Genomic DNA, 21,484 nt, shown 5'->3' with positions numbered 1-21,484 from the left:
TTTTTGAAGGTAACATTTGGCTTTAAGGTTTAATAAAACCATAGTTAAGAGTGCTGTAGGCTTTGTTAAAATCATATATGTCAGAGACAGAAAGATTTGTGGTTGTGGGGCTTGGGGATGGAGTGGCAGTGGGGAGTAACCCTTAATGAACACAGGGTTTATTCTGGGGGTGATGAGAACATCCTGGAATTATATGGTGGTAATGATTGCACAACTTTATGAATACAAAAACTAAAAATCACTGAATTGTGCACTTTTAAAGGGTGAATTTTATGTTTGTGACTTAAATTCAATTTAAAAAACCCCTCAAAACCATATATACCAAGGAAACAGTAAAATTCATTTTAAAGATTTAACATTCAAAGCAAGCTAACACAAGATATGTAAAGAGGAAGAAAGAACACCATTTTGTATCCCTGGCAAACCAGGATCAGACCAACAGGGCAACTTCTCTGTGTGTGACTTGAATTCAGTTCTGTTGAACAAATGTTTCCTGAAGGTTTTCTTTGTATAAGATACTGGAAGGCATGAACAAGAATCTGTGAAACTTGATCATTGTCCACCAGGGCCTGATTTCTTGTTGGAGACAGATACAAGGCTATCTAAAAAGGACAAAGGGTCAGGGATGCCATATTATTACAGAGATATAAATGAATGTAATACAGGAATGGGTGAGGGGTTTGGGAGAACATGTTAGAGGAAGTGAGGTTTGAGCAAGACTTTCATAAGGGGTAGAAGTGCTTCAGAAAGGGGTAGAAGTGCTTCAGAAAGTGCTTCAGAAGTGGGAGAGAGCATGTTTGGTAGAGTAGACAGTATGAGCAAAGACAGAGGATAGGAGAAGCATGGGGGAAGATGGCCGGATATTTTATGTGGCTGGACCACTGGGTCTCTAGCACCCTTTAGGTAGGGAGACTACCTAAATCAACTCGCATTTTGGGGACACAGTACACTGAATTGAAAGTGGTAATCCCACTTGGCTCATTGCTTGCCCTATAGAACAAGTTTAAAGGCACTGAGTTCAATCTTCAATTTTTAAATTTACTTGACTTAATAGTTGTTTCCTATATCCCCTTCTCCCAGAAAAACCTTTAAAATCTATGCCAAAATTAGAAATAGAATTGTAGTAGTTTCAACTCCTTGAAGGCTAGGAGTTCTAATTCTGCAGAGTCGAACGGAAGTTAGGTCGACATAGCTGTTACCACTGCTTTGGGGAACTGTGTGTATATGCTTCTTCTTGGGAAGGAGAGATGGATGAGGCAGGAGGCTGGAGGCCAGCTTCCTGGGGCTGGCTGGGGTAGCCAAGACAGCCTGTATTTCCTCCCATCCCCTCTCAAGAAGACTCCCCTAAGCTTCGCAGGGTAGCAGTTGTCGCTTTGGCTGAACTCGCTCACTGTGGCCGCAGTTCTGACTACACAGAGCCACACCCTACTGTGTCAACAGCAGGATATGGGAGAGAGTAGCGGTAGGATCGCTTTGTAGCCTCAGCTTGCTTTAACAGAAGTAGAGTGGGAAGGAGGCTGGTCTTTGGGCAGCTCAGCAACAATTTTCCAGTTACGCTTTTTCAGAAAAATATTAGGTTGGCCTCTTCAATTATTCACTCTTTTTGCTACTCTTTTCTGTAAAGCAGAGCTATGTTTCTCGCTCTGAAAATAATTTTAGTATTATAAGCTACTAGTATATTTTACTACACTCTTTTTTTGGGCATTCCATGTCAGAGAAATAAGCTGACAGACAAATTTCTCCAAAGATGAACTGGAATTGGATCTGTTAGGTGGTGTAGCATGAAATCTTACACCTTTTAGAATTCTAGAAAGTGTGGGGACACATAATCATAGAATTGCACTGTTGGAAAGGATCTTATAAATCATGTTTTCTCACCTCTGCTTTTTGTTTCATATTTAAATCTTGACTAAAACTTCTGCCTTAGCTTTGTCCATGTAATTTCTCTCAGGGTGGGGGAAGCCTTAGATACTGGATGTAGAACGGTGGTTCACAACACTGGCTGCACATTAGCCTCTCTTGGCGTGGGCTTTAAAATATATTGGGTCCAGCCCTCAGAGCAATGAAATCGGAATCTCATTGGTATTACTAAAATCCAGGATCTCTGCTTTCTGTCTGTGGCCAGAATTTGGCAAGTTACTTTGCCTTTCTGAGCCTTAGTTTCTTCCCCTATAAAATGGGTAGAATGATAGTTTTTACGGTATAGGGTTGTTAGGGTTAAATGAATGAAGCCATGCACAGTATTTAGAGTAGTGCTAAGTAAATGTTAGCTAGTATTATTAACATACCTGTCTAAATTTGGTTTGCCAGTATTTTGTCCAGGACTTAAAATTTGTTCAGAGATTAAGATGTACTTTTCTTTCTCAAACTGTTTTATTTGTTTGTTTTTGTTTTCAATGTTTTATTAGCCACATACAGTTAATTGAAGGGTTTTCTCCCTTTTACTGTTTGTTTTTTTTTTTTTTTGTTTTTTTTTTTGGCGGGGGGAGAGTTTAAAATTAGTACTTTTAGTTCCTTTGGTATCTTATGGAATGTGCTTGTAAGTCCATCTCCACCAGGGTCTTCTTTATGGGAAGCTTTTGAAATAGCGTCTAAGTCTGATCAGAAACTTTCCAGTGGCTGCTTTTTCATCTCACTCCAAGTATAAGCCACAGGTTGCGCTGTAGGCTGTAGGCTTCATCCCTTGTGAACTGGCCTCCTATTAACCTCAGTGCCCTCATCACCTACTATTCCCCTCCTCACTTGCTCCGTGTACCTGTACTCCTTGTTTCTTTTCTTCCTCTCAGTGGTTACTTGAATGTGCCAAGCATGCACCTGCCTCAGGGCATTTGCACTTGCTCTTTCTTTCACCTGAAATGGTTTTCTCCCATATGGTTGCTTTGTGCTCTCCTTTCCTTCAGGTCTCTATTTGAATGTTCTTTAATTAGGAAGGCAACCCTACACTGTATATTAACTAACTTGAATTTAAATAAATAAATTAAAAAAAATAGAAAGGCAACCATTCATGTGTGTTTGTTTGTACTTTTGTTAGTTTATTTCTTTTTTTATTCATTCATTCAGTATTCTTTCAACTTTTGAAACAATTAGATATTTATTGAAAACCTAATCTGTGCAGGCATTTTCTAGATACTTGGGATATATCACTGAGTAAAACAGATGGAAGATCCCTGCCTTCATGGAGTTTATATTCTGGTGGTAGGGATATAGAAAAAAACAATAAACACACTAAATAAGTAAATTATATTAAAAGATGCTACTTGCTTTGGGAAAAAGAAAAAAAATTGAGCAGGGTAAAGAGTAATCAGAACAGATTGGGGAGGTATGGAGGAAAAGGGGGGCAAGTTGCATTATTAAATATTAAGTAAGGTGGTCAGAATAATCCTCACAGAGGTGAGATTTGAGCAAGACTTGAAGGAGGTGAGAGTGTTAGTCAGTGGATATCAAGGAGGAGAATGTTTCAGGCAGAGGAATTGGCAAAGACCACTAGCTAGAAGCACCTACTGTAGTCCAGGGAGGGCAAGAGGGCTGGTGTGATGGACTGAGAAATCAGGAGAGTCGTAGGAAATGAAGTCTCAAGAAATAGGATATCCAATTGTCATTGGGCTTCATAGCATGTCATAAGGACTTTGGCTTTTTCTCTAAGTGAAACAGGGAGCCATTGGAGGAATTTGGGCAGAAGGGTGATGTCTGGTTTAGGTTTTAATAGGATCATACTGGCTACTGTAGGAAGCAAAAGAGAACTAGGGAGATCAGTTAGGGTATTGTAGTAATATCCTACAGATAAGAGATGGTGGTGAGAATGGTTGGATTCTGGGTTTCTTTTATATTAAAAAATGTATTTAATTTAAAATGTAATTAAAAAAATTTTTTTAAAGTTTATTTACTTTGAGAGAGAGAGAGAGAATCCCAAATGGGCTCCATGCTCAGCACGGAGCCCAACATGGGACTCAATCCCACAACTGCAAGATCATGACCCTGGGCCAAAATTAAGCACTGAACCACCAAAAAATTATTTTCGCTTTTATTTTTTTAAATGTATTTATTTTTTTTAATTTATTTATTTTTGAGAGAGAGCATAAGCAGGGGAGGGGCAGAGAAAGATGGAGACACAGAATCTGAAGCAGGCTCTAGGCTCCGAGCTGTCAGCCCAGAGCCTGACGCAGGGCTCAAACCCATGAAACCGTGAGATCATGACCTGAGCCAGAGTCAGATGCCCAACCAACTAAGCCACCCAGGAGCCCCCAAAATTATATTTATTTATTTATGTATTTATGTATGTATGTATGTATGTATGTATTTTTAATGTTTATTTATTTTTGAGAGAGTGAGACAGAGCATGAGCAGGGGAGGGGCAGAGAGAGAGGGAGACACAGAATCAGAAGCAGGCTCCAGGCTCTGAGCTGTCAGCCCAGAGCCCGATGTGGGGCTCGAACCACAAACCATGAGATCGTGACTGAGCCGAAGTCAGACGCTCAACCAACTGAGCCACCCAGGTGCCCCCAAAATTATTTTTAAATTAACAGAGTCAAATTTACTTTTTGTGTATGTGTACAGGTCTACAAATTTTAACATGTATCTAGATTCATTTAACCACCACCACAGTCATGACACATGTTTAGACTAGTCCATAGTCTTTTGAAGGTATAGGTAACATGATTTGCTGATAGATAGGATGGGAGAAATAACCTGAGCGATTAGAAAGTTGGAGCTTCCATGAACTGAGATGGGGAAGACTCTTGGTAGAGCAGGTACAATCAAGAGCTCAGTTTTGGACACAAAAAAATGTGCCCAATTTGTCTAATTTCTCGAAGTTATTGGTATAAAGTTATTTACCTGTGACAGAGTATCAGAATTTTATGTACTTTTTCTGCTTATATTCATATAAGGAATTATGTATTTTATCTCTTTATGCTATTCCCTTTCCAGTTTTTTCCCACAGATGGGAGCATACAACAAACACTGCTCTGCATCTTGTTTTCCTCCCTTCCCAGTGGGTCTTGGAAATCATACCCCTTCAGAACAGCTCAGAATAGAATCGAGGTATATACATGTACCTTAATTTTTTTAACCAGTCCTAGGTTAATGGACATTTAAGTAATTTCCAAGTAGTCATTTTTTGTACATTGTGAATAGATCTGTAAGAAAATTCCCTGAAGAGTCTCTGGGTTAAAGGGTATGTGAATTAGTAATTTTGATAGATATTTCTAAATTGCTTCCTGATGAAGTTCTATCAGTTTTAGCAATAGCATGAAAATGCATGTTTCTCTATATCCACATCAATAAAGTGTACCTTTTTTTTTTAAGTTTCTTTATTTTTTCTTTTTATTTTTTTATTTATTTTTGGGACAGAGAGAGACAGAGCATGAATGGGGGAGGGTCAGAGAGAGAGGGAGACACAGAATCGGAAACAGGCTCCAGGCTCTGAGCCATCAGCCCAGAGCCCGACGCGGGGCTCGAACTCACGGACCGCGAGATCGTGACCTGGCTGAAGTCGGACGCTTAACCGACTGCGCCACCCAGGCGCCCCTAAGTTTCTTTATTTTTGAGAGAGAGCAAGAGTGAGTGCATGCACAAGTGGGGGAGGGGCAGAGAGAGAGGGAGAGAGAGAATACCAAGTAGGCTCTGTGCTGTCAGCTCGGAACCCAACATGGGGCTCAGTCTCACAACTGTGATATCATGACCTGAGCCAAAATCAAGAGTTGGATGCTTAATCAACTGAGCCACCCAGGTGTCACTGAGGCTAATTTTTAACAGTAATGTGCATAAGTCTGTATTTCAAATAGTCTTGGTAATTTCAGGGTTTGAGACAACTTGTTAGCTTTGTTTAGGTCTTTTTTTTTTTTTTTTTTTTTTTTTACTTTGTGTTTTGGCTGGTGGGCTCACACTAACCATTGAGGTGTTAACTCTGGTAATATTCACTTGTGCTTATATTCCTAGTCTTTAATCTGTGGGTTTTTTTTTTTTTTTTACAAGAATCTTTATAAGCCATTTGGCTATTTTGTGAGGATTTAGTTTAAATTAAGTACTATGATCTGTAATTAATTTAACTGGGCTCAGGTAAAGCACAGTACTTTGCAGTATATGGAGAGTGGTGCAAGATGGAGCCACTCTCTGTCTGATGTCACTCTCAGTCAAGGAAGAATTACCATATATTATAGGTTATATAGGACTAGTGAAGGTGCCAGTGCCAAATGATATAGCAAATATTAATAAAGAGTAATTTTTGTTTTTAGATAGAATATGAATATAAATAGAAGTCCTAATTAGATAGAATACGAATATAAATAGAAGTCCTAATATACTCTTTCCACATCTTACTGTATCTTTTTTGTATGTAAATTTTTATTTATTTATTTATTTATTTATTTATTTAATTTATTTATTTATTTATTTATTTATTTTTAATTTTTTTTTTTATGAAATTTATTGACAAATTGGTTTCCATACAACACCCAGTGCTCATCCCAAAAGGTGCCCTCCTCAATACCCATTACCCACCCTCTCCTCCCTCCCACCCCCCATCAACCCTCAGTTTGTTCTCAGTTTTTAACAGTCTCTTATGCTTTGGCTCTCTCCCATTCTAACCTCTTTATTTTTTTTCCTTCCCCTCCCCCATGGGTTCCTGTTAAGTTTCTCAGGATCCACATAAGAGTGAAACCATATGGTATCTGTCTTTCTCTGTATGGCTTATTTCACTTAGCATCACACTCTCCAGTTCCATCCACGTTGCTACAAAAGGGCATATTTCATTTTTTCTCATTGCCACGTAATATTCCATTGTGTATATAAACCACAATTTCTTTATCCATTCATCAGTTGATGGACATTTAGGCTCTTTCCATAATTTGGCTATTGTTGAGAGTGCTGCTATGAACATTGGGGTACAAGTGGCCCTATGCATCAGTGCTCCTGTATCCCTTGGATAAATTCCCAGCAGTGCTATTGCTGGGTCATAGGGTAGGTCTATTTTTAATTTTCTGAGGAACCTCCACACTGCTTTCCAGAGCGGCTGCACCAATTTGCATTCCCACCAACAGTGCAAGAGGGTTCCCGTTTCTCCACATCCTCTCCAGCATCTATAGTCTCCTGATGTGTTCATTTTGGCCACTCTGACTGGCGTGAGGTGATACCTGAGTGTGGTTTTGATTTGTATTTCCCTGATAAGGAGTGACGCTGAACATCTTTTCATGTGCCTGTTGGCCATCCGGATGTCTTCTTGAGAGAAGTGTCTATTCATGTTTTCTGCCCATTTCTTCACTGGGTTATTTGTTTTTCGGGTGTGGAGTTTGGTGAGCTCTTTATAGATTTTGGATACTAGCCCTTTGTCCGATATGTCATTTGCGAATATCTTTTCCCATTCCGTTGGTTGCCTTTTAGTTTTGTTGGTTGTTTCCTTTGCTGTGCAGAAGCTTTTTATCTTCATAAGGTCCCAGTAATTCACTTTTGCTTTTAATTCCCTTGCCTTTGGGGATGTGTCGAGTAAGAGATTGCTACGGCTGAGGTCAGAGAGGTCTTTTCCTGCTTTCTCCTCTAAGGTTTTGATGGTTTCCTGTCTCACATTTAGGTCCTTTATCCATTTTGAGTTTATTTTTGTGAATGGTGTGAGAAAGTGGTCTAGTTTCAACCTTCTGCATGTTGCTGTCCAGTTCTCCCAGCACCATTTGTTAAAGAGGCTGTCTTTTTTCCATTGGATGTTCTTTCCTGCTTTGTCAAAGATGAGTTGGCCATACGTTTGTGGGTCTAGTTCTGGGGTTTCTATTCTATTCCATTGGTCTATGTGTCTGTTTTGGTGCCAATAGCATGCTGTCTTGATGATGACAGCTTTGTAGTAGAGGCTAAAGTCTGGGATTGTGATGCCTCCTGCTTTGGTCTTCTTCTTCAAAATTCCTTTGGCTATTCGGGGCCTTTTGTGGTTCCATATGAATTTTAGGATTGCTTGTTCTAGTTTCGAGAAGAATGCTGGTGCAATTTTGATTGGGATTGCATTGAATGTGTAGATAGCTTTGGGTAGTATTGACATTTTGACAATATTTATTTTTCCAATCCATGAGCAGGGAATGTCTTTCCATTTCTTTAAATCTTCTTAAATTTCCTTCATAAGCTTTCTATAGTTTTCAGCATACAGATCCTTTACATCTTTGGTTAGATTTATTCCTAGGTATTTTATGCTTCTTGGTGCAATTGTGAATGGGATCAGTTTCTTTATTTGTCTTTCTGTTGCTTCATTGTTAGTGTATAAGAATGCAACTGATTTCTGTACATTGATTTTGTATCCTGCAACTTTGCTGAATTCATGTATCAGTTCTAGCAGACTTTTGGTGGAGTCTATCGGATTTTCCATGTATAATATCATGTCATCTGCAAAAAGTGAAAGCTTGACTTCATCTTTGCCAATTTTGATGCCTTTGATTTCCTTTTGTTGTCTGATTGCTGATGCTAGAACTTCCAGCACTATGTTAAACAGCAGCGGTGAGAGTTGTATGTAAATTTTTAAATATTCATTGCTTACAAATAGTATTTTGTCTTGACTTTTTTCCATACCATTATTTATTTAGTTATTTTTATTGAATTATAATTGGTGTACAATATTATTAGTTTCAGGTGTACAACATCATGATTTGACCTTTGTATACATTGCAAAGTGATCACATCAATAATTCTAGTTATCATCCATGACATACAAGTTAATACAATATTATTGCCTGTATTGCCCATTTTGTACATTACATGTACTTATATTACATGTACATTACATGACTTATTTTAAAACTGGGAGTTTGTACTTCTTGATCTCCTTCACCCATTTTGCACTCTCCCTCAAGCAGTTCTCCCCTCAGGCAACCATCCATCTATTCACTGTATCGATGAGTTGGGGTTTTGTTTTGTTTTTTAGATTTAAGTAAAATCATACAATGTCTTTCTCTGACTCATTTCATTTAATGTAAAAACCTCAAGGTCAATGCTGTCACAAACGGCCAGATTTCATGCTTTTTTATTGCTGAGTAGTATTCCATTGCATGTGCATGCACACACACACACACACACACACACACACACACACACTCTTTATTCATCTGTTGATGGGCACTTAGGTTGTTTCCATATCCCTGCTATTTGCTAATTGCAAATAATGCTGCAGTGAACATAGGGGTACATATATCTTTTCCAATTAGTTTTGTTTTTGTTTTCTTTGGGTAGACACCCAGAAGGGGAATTATTGGATCATGTAGTAGTTCTGTTTTTCATGTTTTGAGGAGCCTCCCTATTGTTTTCTATGGTGGTTGCACCAGTTTATATTCCCACCAACGCTGCACTTTTTTCTACATCCTTACCAAAGCTTGTAATTTCTTGCCTTTTGGGTAATAGCTATTTTGACAGATGTAAGGTGATATTTCATTATGGTGCATGTGCACTTGAGACAGATGTGTATTTTGCTGTTGTCGGATAGAATGTTCTATATATGTCTGTTAGGTATATTCAAATGTACCTGACAACAAATGTCTGTTGTTCAGATCTACAGTTTCCTTATTGAATATCTGTCTTTATGATCCACCCAGTGATGAGATTTGGGGTATTAAAATCCACTACTATTGTATTTCTGTCCATTTATTCCTTCATGTCTGTTAGTATTTGCTTTATATATTTAGGTGCTTCAGTTTTAGATGCACAAATAGTTCAATTGTTATATCCTTTTGTTGGGATTGACCTCTTTACATAGTGTATCTTCTTACATTCCTTCTGGGGTGCACATGCCCCACCTTTGAAGACCACCATTCAGGGAGAATGGATGGTTGACTCTATATATTCTTTTTTTTTTTTTTTTTTTTTTTTTTTAAGTTTAAGAGAGGGGGGAGGGGCAGAGAGACAGGGAGAGACAGAAAATCCTAAGCAGGTTCTGCACTGTCCATGCGGAGCCTGATGCGGGGCTTGAACTCACGAACCATGAGATCATGACCTGAGCTGAAATCAAGAGTTGGATGCTTAATCGACTAAGCCACCCAGGCACCCCGACCCTATATATTCTTTAGTAGACCCTCAATTAATGTAATCCCTCTCAGCCAAATTATTGAGTGTGTCAGTAAATTAGGGATTATCGTCCCTGGAAATTTCCTGAAGTTATGGCTATGCTAAGGGGAAAAGTGACTGTCAATATAACCAGGGCTAGGATTGACATTCTTTTGTGAACATGGAGTCTTCTAAGGATACTTGGATTCATGATAATGACTGTTTGGGAATTTCAGTAAGACATTATGCCATAAAGGATCACTACAATGATTTTATCCAGGAAAAGGTTTGAATTCTCACCTTGGCTGTTCAAAGTCTTAATAAAGATATCTGACTTTGAAAAGTCTAATTTCTATATACTCCGTAGATAATACACCTAGTAAACCAAAATGAGGTACTGTATGGATTTACCAACTACAAACTTTAATTTTAGAATAATTATATCTCTTCTTTATAGTGATGAGTATACAAGCTGTAATCTTTGATTTGCAATGTTAAAACGATGTAATCCACATGTAAGGACATTACTTGGCAGGAGGGCATGCATTCAGCTCTTCCAAGTAATATCCAGCCATTAGGGGCAAGTTAAACGGAAGAGGTAGGTGGGCCAAGGATTGAGGGGGGGATATATTGTCTTATCCTATTGGAAAATACTGGTTGATCTGTCAGGAAATTTTTCCTACGGACCCTGACTCAAGTAAGTAGCATGATGCAAAATCCTTACAGATATGTGAATAGCTGGGAATCTGTGTTGCAGCTTAACTTATTCCTTTCTAGGGTGCTAAAGGCAAGGAAAGGTTGGTTGAAACTTCAATCAGTCTTCTTGGCCAGGTGATATAAAGTAGAGGATGGCAAACTATGCTACAAGCCAAGTCTGGCCCACCACCTGTTTGTTTAAATAAAATTTTTATTGGAACATAGCCATACCTATTTGTTTATGTGTCATCTGTGGCTGCTTTTGCACAACAGTGGTGGAGTTGAGTAGTTGTGACAGAGATTGTATGGCTCACAAAACCAAAAGTATTTACTATCTGTCCCTTTTCAGAAAAAGTTTGCTGACTCCTGGCTTAGTTGTAGTGACCTGTAGCAGAATGATCCTTCCCAGAGCCTGCCTGGTCTTTTCCTAGAAAATTGGTCTGAAATGCCCAGGCTTGTAGCTTATCAAGAGCTGACATTTAGTTAGTTCTTTTTATAGTGAGACATTTAGTTGATTGTTTTTATAGTGAAAAACAAAGCATATATGGTAAAATGCTAAAACAGTACTAAGAAGTATATAGTTAAACCCCAAAACATCCTGCTCACCTAGCCCTCTGTTTTCTTCACAGAGACAACTAGTTAGAAATTTCTTCTATACGTTTATAAGAATTATTTGTACTTAAGCAAATCTTTATATATCTGTATATATCCTTTGGGATTATATAATCTGCACAGTGTATGGATCTTGCCCCCTCCTCCTCTTTAATTTTAATACTTTACTTTGAAGATTGTTTCATATTGGTACTTAGCAGCATGTGTAGGTTTTCATTGTTTCTTTAATGGCTGCATAGTATTTATTGTGAAATTTCCTTTATTCTAAGTTTGTGGACGTCATTTAAAAAGTTTTTTTTTTTTAATTTTTTTTCAACGTTTTTTTTTTTTTTATTTTTTTATTTTTTTAATTTTTTTTTTCAACGTTTATTTATTTTTGGGACAGAGAGAGACAGAGCATGAACGGGGGAGGGGCAGAAAGAGAGGCAGACACAGAATCGGAAACAGGCTCCAGGCTCTGAGCCATCAGCCCAGAGCCCAATGCGGGGCTCGAACTCACGGACCGCGAGATTGTGACCTGGCTGAAGTCGGACGCTTAACCGACTGCGCCACCCAGGCGCCCCTAAAAAGTTTTTTAATTACACAAGTAGTGTGTGAAAACATTCTCCGTATAAAGAACTAACACATCACTGGTTACTGAAGTCCTCTTGGCCTCTCACATAGGTAATTACAGTTAACACTTTGGTTCTTCCAGATGTTTTATTTCTATTTGTAGTCATTTATATTTTTTTCTTAACGTAAATTGTATCATACTGATATTATTTTACATCTGTCTTTCTTTACTCAATATTGTATGTGCCATTGTACATATAATATTAACTCATTTTTACAAATAGTTTAACCATTTTCTTGTTGAACATTTTAGGTTATTTTCTAATTTTTTCACTAATATAAGTGATGCTCAGTGAGCATCCCTGTGCATATCTTCTTGCATGTGCGTACTGAGTAGTAGAATTGCTGGATCCTAGGGTATGACATTTGAAAACTTAACAGATATTGTCAAATTGTGCTCCAGCCTTTTTTTCCCCACATTACACTTCCACCAGCAGTGGTTGAGAGTAGCTGTTTCCCCGTGCTGTCTTTAACATTATTATTTATAAAAATTTTGGATATTTATAAAACTTTTGGATCTTGGTCAGTTGAATGGGTGAAAATGGCATTTGATTTTTTTAAAATTTATGCCATCTGATGTTTTATTCATGTCTTTAGTAATTAGAGTTTGAACAGAGTTCCCATATATTCCTCACCCAGTTTTCCTGTTATTAACATCTTACATTACTATGGTACTTTGTTACAACTAAGGAACCAATGGTGGAATATGACTATTCACTAAACTGTTTACATTATTTCTGTTTCACTAGTTTTTCCCTATGTCCTTTTTCTGTTCTAGGATTCTTTCAGAATATCATATTATATTTAGTTATCATATCTTCTTAGCCCTCTCTGATCTGTGATAGTTTCTAGGGATCTTTTATTTTTAAATAAATAACGACTTATTTATTTTAAAACAAGTAATTTGTTGTCCTAAGACTTCTTACTCAATAGTCCATCACTTTCCTATTGATTTTAAAGGATAGTTTTATTATATATTGAATTTCTGCATTTACTATTTTTCTTGGTTTTTAATTTTCTGTCTATTTTTGTCTGATACATAATTATTTTAGTTGCTGTATCTTTTTTTTTTTTTTTTTTAAATTTTTTTTTTTTTTTTCAACATTTATTTATTTTTGGGACAGAGAGAGACAGAGCATGAACGGGGGAGGGGCAGAGAGAGAGGGAGACACAGAATCGGAAACAGGCTCCAGGCTCTGAGCCATCAGCCCAGAGCCCGACGCGGGGCTCGAACTCACGGACCGCGAGATCGTGACCTGGCTGAAGTCGGACGCTTAACCGACTGCGCCACCCAGGCGCCCCATAGTTGCTGTATCTTTATAATACCATTTCTTTAATGTCTCGTAGAATTAGCCTTTCCTTATTCTATTTTTCCTTGGTGTACTGTTTGTGCCACTTTGCATGTTTCTTAAATATCTCTAATCCAAATTGTCGATTAAAAACCTTAATAGAATAAGTGTTTTGAGAATTGGGTTTTGGTCTGTATAAGGTACACTTAACCTAGGTTTTGTGGTCTTATCCACAACGATAAACTGACTATTAATGCCTTACTGAAATTGAACTTTATTATGATGTTCCTCATTTACCAACTTAACTCTAAACTTGGCTTTTTTTTTTAAACCTGTCTGGACCTAAGTTTCCATACTGTTTATTTGCCTTTGCTTGCTGCTCTTTCAAGTTCACATTTATGTGGCAGCCATGGCATCGGTACCCTTGATTATTAATATATTATTTCACTGCTACAAGGTGAATGTATCAACACGTAATAATCTTCAGTGTTCTTTACATTTATTTATTTGTTTGTTTATTTTAATCCTTTGGGAGGGTAATTTGATATTTTTGGTAAATCAAATATTTCTTCTGTGGAATAAATATGGTATAAAATGTCTAATTCTTGTTCAGTAGAGATTTAACCTTCCTAATTAATATTATTTACTAATGCTGTATATTCTTTGTTTCCCCTACTCTGAATTTCATCTTTTAGTTTTTCATGTATTTGCAAGTTGAAAATTGATTCAAATTAGGACTTTTATGCATTATTGTGGAATTTAATTTCACACATTATAGATTTTGAAATTTATTGTAATCTTGGCTCAGAACTATTGTTCCGAGGCACGGTGTAATACAGTCTGCTGGTTGAATCTAATTAAGGTGTCGTATCACTTGCATGCAGTATGTATCTTTGTCTAGAATGTTCTAAAATTCCTCAGTTGGGAATAACACTTCCTTCGGTTCTTGGTCGATAGAAAACCCCAGCAATATTTGATATACTATATGTAACTATTTAAGAAGCAGACTTTGTTTATCTTTTGCATTTTTTGATTATTTTAACCAAATGCTCAGTTGCAGTTTCTAGCATGATTACCGACAGATTGGGCATTAATCTTATTAATGTCACCTATATTCATTTACCATCACTGTGTTCAAAGACAAGCATGACCATACTCCAGTTTGGGGTACACAAATATTATAGAAGTATAAATAATTTAGTAAATGAAAGTTGAATAGCTTGCAAGTAAAATTGCTTTCTAACAAGTATAATTTATAATTTTAAAGAAAATGAGCACATTATCTTTTTATGAGATTATATTTTACAATTATTGAGTTGACTATATACTGTAATTATGTGTTGGAGAGATGGCCTGCCTTTCTTACAACCATGTGAAAACGAGCAATTTCAAGCTGTCTAGAATTCCCAGGATTATCTTGCTTGGCCCACAGGGTTTTTTCCCCCCTCTTTCTTGGTTTCTGTCTCTATTACCCATTTCTTGCTCTCATTTGCAAGGTAATTGTCCCTTAAATAAACAAGAATTCTCTAAAGACTGAGCAGAAACCAGGGTTAAGTTGCACAGCCTGGCTGACAGGGCCTTTTGTGGACATGTTCTTCTCCAGCAGAATTGCTTGTCTCGAGGTCTTTTCTATTTGCTCTTTGCGTATGCTTCCAATATTTAAATAAGGAGCCTTTTCTCCCTGTTTATGTCTAGGCTTCCTTAGACTTTCCAGCACAGTACAATAGAATAAGTATTGTATGTCTCTCCTAGTCCCATCTCCACCCCTTTTTACAGTGTTTTCAACTTAGGCACTATTGACATTTTGGACTACATGATTCTTTGCTGCGGGGGCTGTCGTATGCATTGCAAGTTTAGCAGCGTCCCTGCCCTTTACTCACTAGATGCCAGTAGTAACTCCCAAGTCATGACAGTAAGAAATGTCTCCAATTGCTGAGAGAGTAGATCTTAAAGGTTTTCATCGTAAGAAAAACACTAAGCAAACAAAACTAGTAACTATGTGTGGTGATGGGTATGAACTAAACTTATTGTGGTAATCATTTCATAATATATACATATATCAAATCATTATGTGGCACACATAAAAAAGTCTCCACACAGTGCTAGATGTCTCCTAGCAGTGGGGAACAAAATCGTGCCAGCTGAGAACTAGTGCCTTATGATATTGAACACATGCTTGAATTCCATGGCTGAGACTTAGATTCTTCATCTGTGTTATGTGGTTAATAATCCTTGCTTACTGCACAGGTTAAAATACAATAAAAATGTATTTTAAAGTATCATGTACAAATAAGAGGTTGGGTTAAGCCTGGCAGCAGAACTCGGCTCTGAATTCCGTTTCTGTCATATCCCAGTGCAGAGAATAAAGCTGAGAATGTCAGGTCTTGGTGATGGGTCACAGGCCTCATGACTTCCAGTAGATGGTACTCTGCAGAGCTCTTCTGTCCAAACAGGGAAAGTGGGTGGGTACACTTCAGGAAGTAAAAGGAGCAGCGCTTGACTAGATGATGTATGTGTTCCTTCCCAGGCTGTCTGGTGGCAGCTGCAGTGGGGCAGGGCTCCATTGGGAGGACACGTGGCATTCCTCAGAATGACTCTAGCCTTTCTTACGATACTGAGTATTTAGCACTCTGGCGTGCATGGTTTTTGGCCAGCCTACCCATCTCTGGTCCGTTACTATTTTGGGCATTCCTATCTCCTTCCTATGTATTTCAGGTTCAACAAACATTTATTGTGTCTAATGTGCAAGGCATTGTGTTGAGTGCTTTCACATATTCTCTTTTACTCCTTTTATAATCCTATAGGTGGAATTACTTGTTTCACAGGTAGTAACAACAATAGTAGTAATACTAGTATTAGTAATAGAGGCAGCAGTAGTAGACACTAACATACAAGGAGTTCTTACTGTATGTCTGGCACTGTGCTCAGTGCTTTTCTGTATTAAAGCACTGAATCCTCGCAACATTTTTGTGTGTGGGCACTATTATTTTGCTTCTTTTTACAGGTGTGGAAACCAAGGCACAGTGAATTCAAAGGCTCATCCACACGGCTAGTAAGAGGTAGATTTTGGATTCGAATCTAGGCAAATTGTCTCCAGAGCCTATTTTCTTAGGAAACAATGTCAGAGAGATTCAGTAACTTGTACAAGTTCATGGAACTACTATGAAGTAGGCTGGGATTCACATGATGACTCCGGTCCATCGCTCTTTCCAGTGTGCCAAGCACCACACTTATCATTCACCTGTTCTTGCCTCTTTCTGGGTAGGATAGCTTCTGTGGTGCTTATAGCACAATAAGAGGATCTATTAGAAGATAGGTCATGAATTCAAGATGGGATGATAAAAGGGGTGATAAAAAGAGGCAGAGAGGAACTTGGAATCAGCCTGGTGGAGCTTTTCTTATTCAGTACTTTGGTCTGGAAGGTACTTTCTGAATTTAAAGTCATAACATTTCTTTTGTTTTGATAGATCTGGTGATGGGCCTATTATCTGTGTTGGAGCAGACCAGAAAGGGCCAGAACCTAGAACCAGACTTATCCCCGGGGTGGGCAGGTGCTGGTGGGAGAGAAGTATGCAAGGAGTTAAACCCTTATAGATGGTGTATTAGTTTCCTAGGGTTGTTGTAACAAAGCACTGCAAAGTAGTGCCTTAAAGTAACAAAAATTTATTCTCTCACAGTTCTGGAGGCTAGAAGTCCAAATCAAGGTGTCGATAGGGCCATGTTCTCTTTGAAGGTTCCAGGGGAGAATCCTTCTTGGCCTCTTTCTAGCTTCTGGTGTTTTCTGGCAATCTTTGGAAGTCCTTGAATTGTAGACGCGTCACTCTAGTCTCTGCCTCTGTCTTCACACGGCCTACTTCCTTGTGTGTTTGTGTCTTTGTGTCCAGATTTTCCTCTTTATAAGGACACCAGTCATACTGAATTTAGGGTCTACTCCTACCCAGTATGACCTCATATTAATTTAATTACATCTGCAAAAGACTCTATTTTAAAATAAAAATGCATTCATAGGTTCTGAGTGGACATGTGTTTTGAGGAGCAGCATTTAACCCAGTGCAGATGGTATCCAGGGAATAAGCAGCAAAAGGCTCCACAATCAGCTTGAGGGGAGACCCACCAGAGTACATGGGGGTTCTGACCAGTGAGTGAAGCATGACAGAGGATATCTAGGAACAGGTTGTGATCCGAGATTCAGCTAGGTCAAAACCATTTATTTGATCAGTGTAAGCAGATAGGAGAATCTTTACCCTAGGCCGGTCTCTACTTTCTTTAGGACAATGGCAAGAGCAAGCCAAACTGTTTGAGAGAACAGGCAAATGATCAGGTTGTTAAGAAAGAGAACAAGTTAAGACACCCAGGATTTGAATCATGAGAGACCTTGGTCTCAGGAATAAGGAAAAGCTCAGGCATGAGGGTGGGACCAACTAGGTCAGGGCCAGTCCCACAGCAATTGATTTACTGCTCAGTCCTAGAGAGTTGGCAGAAGCAGCTAAAAATCCCCACTTCCTAGGGATGCACCTGGAGACCAGGTGGCATGGAGCAAGGAGTGAATGGAAGTCTTTATCAATGTAATTTGGAAACAGATTGTCAGTTTTCAACACTGGCTAGTGTTAAGGTGCCCTAGTAAGGTGTAAGTAATAGTGGGCTCTCTGGATGATACTGAGTGTGCTGGACAAAGGATCTTGAAAAATTTAATGATACTAAATGTCATTTGTAAAATGAAAGAAAGCTCTTATCCTTCCTGGGAAACACTTTGTAAGGTTAGCCTCTCTGCTCTAATCAGAGAAGCTGAGTCAGAGACTGAGTTGTTTTGACATTGACACCTTTTCTTGTTTTAAAAAAGTTTTTCTTAATGTTTGTTTATTTTTGAGAGAGAGAGAGAGAGAGAGAGAGCGAGCGAGCACGAGTTGGGGAGGGGCAGAAAGAGAGGGAGACAGAATCTGAGAGGGAGAGCTTCAGCACAGAGCCCGATGCGGGGCTCAAACCCAGGAACCCTGAGCTGATGTTGGATGCCTAACCGACTGAGTCACCCAGGTGCCCCATCGATACCTTTTCTTTTAAAATTTATTGCTTGATAATGCTTCTTTGGAACTTTGATTATTTCTTTAATACAATTAAAATCCAGCCTGCCATGTAGTTCTAGGACTCTGAGCAACCCATATTGTGTCTGTTTCTCCTCTTACCTTGGAGTTGGGCTGATTTCTATGAGGATTGTGTCCTAGACAGCTTATAAGAACAGAGAACCCCAATGCTTGTGCTAGTCAATGGCTTCTCCATCTACCTGCCTCTACTCTTCTAGCCTTATTTAAACACTAGGCTTTATGCACGCACGTGCATGTTCATGTGTACTTGCCTTTGTCTCCCTGGATGTATATCATATTTATTTCATTTTTATTTTTTTGTTTTGAGAGAGAGAGAGGGCATAAGTGAGTGAGGGGCAGAGAGAGAGAGAGAGAGAGAGAGAGAGAGAGAGAGAGAGAGAAGTGGGGTTCACCTGAAGCGGGCTTGTATTTACCCGAACTGGGGATCAAACTCACCCGATGTGGGACTTGAGCTCATGAATCGTGAGATCATGACCTGAGTCAAAATCAGATGCTTAATGACTAAGGCACCCAGGTGCTCTTGTATATTATATAACTCAGGATCCTTTAAAAAAAAATTTTTTTTGACATTTATTCATTTTTTGAGAGAGAGAGACAGAGCATGAGCGGGGGTGGGGCAGAGAGAGAGGGAGACACAGCATCCGAAGCAGGCTCCAGGCTCCAAGCTGTCAGCACAGAGCCTGATGTGGGGCTCGAACACACAAACTGTGAGATCATGACCAGAGCTGAAGTCGGTCTCTCAACTGACTGGGCCACTCAGGTGCCCCTCTAACTCAGGATCCTTATTCAGTACATTTTGTATTCTGTCATTAGTTTTGGTGACCCTCTGGAATTTGCCAGTAGTCTATGTCCCTTAGTTCCCAAAATTATCATAAGCAATTCTGTGATGAATGTTACTGTTCATATATTTTATATACCAAATTATTTGCTTAGGATAAATTGCTAGAAGTGAAATTGCTGGATCAAGGATATGCAGTTTTGAATGTTTTTTAAATGTATTTCACAATTATTCTCCGGGAAAGCTTATATTCTGTAGTTGTATATATATAAGCCCTCTTGTTCCTGAACTCTTAGTAATAATGTTTTTCTTAAGTTTGTCAGTTTGATAGATAACAGATGGTACCATATTCTTTTTTAAATTATTACTTTTTAATTACTTGATTATTTGGACATATTTTCATGTTTATTGGCCGTTTGAAAGTTCTTGTTTTAGGAATTACCTGTGAATAGTTTTTGCTCATTTTCCTTTGGAGTGTGCTTTTCATCCTCTTCCTTCATTTATTAAACAAATATTAATTGAGTACCTTTTCTGTGCCAGGACCAGGTAGTATTCTTTGTGAGCAGCCCTGATAAGATCTCTGTGATTAAGGAGCTTACATTCTATTGTAGTGAGACAGAAAATAAACAAATATGTAATACGATGAGTGGGGATAAGGACTGAAGGTAAAGTAGGCATGAAAGGGAGGTAGCAAATGATTGTGGGGGATGCTGTGTTATGAAATGGGTCATGGGAGTCCTCACTGACACCACTAGTATATAAGTGGAGACCTGAAGCTAAAGGCAAAAGCTCTGCTGATTTTGGGGGAAAGCATTATAAGACAGAGGAGACAACCAGTGCAAAGGCCCTGAGGTTGGACTGTGTTTGACATGTGACCATAGTTTGGTGAATGAAGGGGAGAGTTAGGAGGCGAGTCTGAGAGGCAGACTCAGCAGCAAGGAGTTGAATGGATGTGGGGATGTAGAGCATGCATGCAGGGCTTTGGAACCAGAGTAAGGTATTTGGATTTTATTCTGAGTGATCTGGGGGAGCACTGAAGAGTTTTGAGTGGTGAAGTGGCATATTTTAAGAGATGTTTTAAGAGAACATTGGTGGTAGTAAGTGGAGACTAGACTAGGAGGTGGTCAGTAGTGGAATCTGGAAGATCAGTCAGGAGCCTCTTGCAATATGCCAGATGGGAGACACTAGTGGTGTGGTGGAAGTGGCAAGTGATTCTGGATAGATTTTCCAACATAGAACCAATGGATTTTGCTGATGGAGATGATGTGAAGTGTGAGAGAAAGAGGAGTTAAAGATGACTCTGGTTTTTGGCCATTTGAGGAGATGGGGGAAATGTGGGCAGAACAGGTTGGCTGGTAAAATCTTAGTGATTTGTAAGAGCTTTTTATGTGATGAAGTTTATTAATATTTAGTCATTTAGGTGGAAAAAGTCTTTTTTCCTCAATTTGTTGTTAGTTAACTTTGTTAGTGCTTTTTTGTTGTACAGAAATGTCAACTGTTAGACTTTACAGGTTTTGGTTTTGCTGTCATGTTTAGAAAGATTCTAAAAATAATCACCTAGTCTTGATCCTCTGTGGTTTTGTATTTGCATTCACTCTTTAATCTGGATGGAGTTAATTTTTGTATAAGCTTAATTAAAATCTTAATTTTTTTTTGGCATTTTTAATTTAGGTTTGTTTTATTTAAGTTTAATGTTAATTCCATGCTGTGTTTCAGTAAGAACAATACAGATTCTGTATCTGTGGCTCCAGTCAGATATCCAGTAGTACAAATTAGCTTCAAATTACACATACTGAACAAAAGAGGTTGAGTGAGCGAAGTAGGGAAGGGGGGGCCCAGGGGGGAGAGGGAAGGAGAAGAAACAAAGAATTGAGCACGCATGCAGGCTTTTCCATACCACCTTCAATGCTAACCTGCTTTAGAGGGAGAGTAAAAGTAGGCAGGAATGAGCAGCCACGGATTGTTGAACTGTTACCAGCACCATGCTTTTCAGCAACATTTCAGCAGAGTTTGAAACACTTTTTACAGCAAAACCATTACAACTCTCTGAACAACTTTTAACCACCTCAAGCTAACACCCAATTAATTTTAAACATTGGTATAAAACTCAATTTAAACAATTAGAAAAAGGAAAAATAATACCACAATGCCTCATAGTGTGATTAACCTCTCTCTTAGATGCTCATGTCACCTAGAAGTCTAATAGCTTTCAAATATCATTTCCATTTCTTTTTTTTTTTTTTTAAATTTTTTTTTTCAACGTTTATTTATTTTTGGGACAGAGAGAGACAGAGCATGAACGGGGGAGGGGCAGAGAGAGAGGGAGACACAGAATTGGAAACAGGCTCCAGGCTCTGAGCCATCAGCCCAGAGCCCGACGCGGGGCTCGAACT

General features: G+C 38.6%; 1 protein-coding gene and 1 long non-coding RNA gene across 4 annotated transcripts in view; one reads left to right on the top strand and one right to left on the bottom strand.

Annotated features, from left to right (window-relative positions):
- The window catches only part of MELK (maternal embryonic leucine zipper kinase), a 94,484-nt gene that overhangs the window by 25,173 nt on the left and 47,827 nt on the right, over positions 1–21,484 (top strand). The gene's annotated exons all lie outside the window — the stretch shown is intronic.
- Positions 508–21,300, bottom strand: LOC125150661 (uncharacterized). Of its 2 annotated transcripts, none has more exons than XR_007146422.1 (3): positions 20,969–21,300; positions 5,070–5,074; positions 508–518 (listed from the first exon to the last, which is right to left on the bottom strand). It is a non-coding gene; the product is annotated as an uncharacterized LOC125150661 (long non-coding RNA). The 2 variants fall into 2 exon arrangements; XR_007146423.1 differs by having other exon boundaries at positions 20,989–21,300.

This window comes from Prionailurus viverrinus, chromosome D4 (assembly GCF_022837055.1).
Source record: "Prionailurus viverrinus isolate Anna chromosome D4, UM_Priviv_1.0, whole genome shotgun sequence".
NCBI classification, from domain to species: Eukaryota; Metazoa; Chordata; class Mammalia; order Carnivora; family Felidae; genus Prionailurus; species Prionailurus viverrinus.
Note: the sequence above shows the minus strand (reverse complement) of the source record. Positions and strands in the feature narration are given on the sequence as shown.